Here is a 1,596-nt window from a genome sequence, read left to right on the forward strand (position 1 = left end):
GTATACCATCCCACTGTACTGACACCAGGGAGTAATAGAGTATACCATCCCACTGTACTGACACCAGGGAGTAATAGAGTATACCATCCCACTGTACTGACACCAGGGAGTAATAGAGTATAACATCCCACTGTACTGACACCAGGGAGTAATACTGTATACCGTCCCACTGTACTGACACCAGGGAGTAATAGAATATACCATCCCACTGTACTGACACCAGGGGGTAATAGAGTATACCGTCCTCAGTACTGACACCAGGGAGAAATAGAGTAAGCCTGCAGGCCTGTCTCCCATGGGAACAGGGGCTGCCCACCCTGACAGCCTCAGCCCCTACCCCAAAGCTCAGCCATGGACAGGGGATTCACTCCTAGACTGCTCCCTGTATGAGACCCCCTCACCCCAGCTGCGAACTTGAAGGGGCCTTAAGGGGCTCCCAGTTATTCCGAGGAAACTTTTTCTTCCAAAAGAGGACCTCCCACTTCCGTCTAGCCCCATTTAACTCATCCTATTCCTAATCCCCTCCTAACCCATGCTCCACACTAGCACAGCCCCCTCTAGCCCTACTACATTATTACCCTTAACATCCCTGGGCTAGGCCTCACACCTGTCATGTAGGCCCTACACCTAATTTCTTACGGCTATGGGCCTCTCTTTATTGTTGTATCTTGTATAACTGACATCTGATGATAATTAGAATACCCCTCCATGGTAAAGTTCCATTTTATAAATATATAACTTCTACATTACAGCCAGCAGGTGGTGCTCTACATCCCTTTTCCCACATTTACAGGCTCACCTTAGCTGCTTTGCTGCAAAACTCTGGTATAGAGCTCAGCATTTCCAGCCTAGCTATCTAAGTTGTACCCAGAATTAGTAGTTTTCCAATAAGCTTTTTACTTTTTTTTTTTTTTAAATCTTTAATATGAAACTCGAAGGTGCAGCCCAAGGAGGTTCAGCATGGGCACATGAAGGGATGATTTTTGAGCCAATGACAGCTGAGGGGGAAAGGGGAGGAATTGGGGACTGGAAAGCAGGGGGTATACCTTGGATAGGTGATGCCTAATAAATAGTACTGTGAAGAGGAGACGGGCAGGAATGAGACATATTCTTTAAATATTGCTGTCATGCTCTGGCACAGACACATTAACTCTCCACAATCTCTATATTATATAATAAATAACCCCAAACATGGACATAAGATTAGGAAAGGTGATGGATTCATTGTATTTATTAAATTGGATACAGCATATACAGATTAGGTGATATACATTTGATATTATATATGGGGAGCATATTGATATCTAAGTTTAGGAATTCCATCTCACTGGATCACATAACAGATACACACACAAATCTCACTGTACAGACAATATTAGTATACAAGCCGCTCAGCACCGTTGTACATGGATATATTATAGCTCTAAAAATGGCCAATGAAGCAAGAGAAAGGTGGAGGCTTCCTGAGATGCAGAGAGTTCCCAAGCCTGGGAGGTATGGAGTGTCAGCCTTGTGTACCAGCCTGGAAGGTGTGGAGTGTCAGCTCTGTGTACCAGCCTGGAAGGTGTGGAGTGTCAGCTCTGTGTACCAGCCTGG

This window comes from Pyxicephalus adspersus, chromosome 2, assembly GCF_032062135.1.
Source record: "Pyxicephalus adspersus chromosome 2, UCB_Pads_2.0, whole genome shotgun sequence".
In the NCBI taxonomy this organism is placed as follows: domain Eukaryota; kingdom Metazoa; phylum Chordata; class Amphibia; order Anura; family Pyxicephalidae; genus Pyxicephalus; species Pyxicephalus adspersus.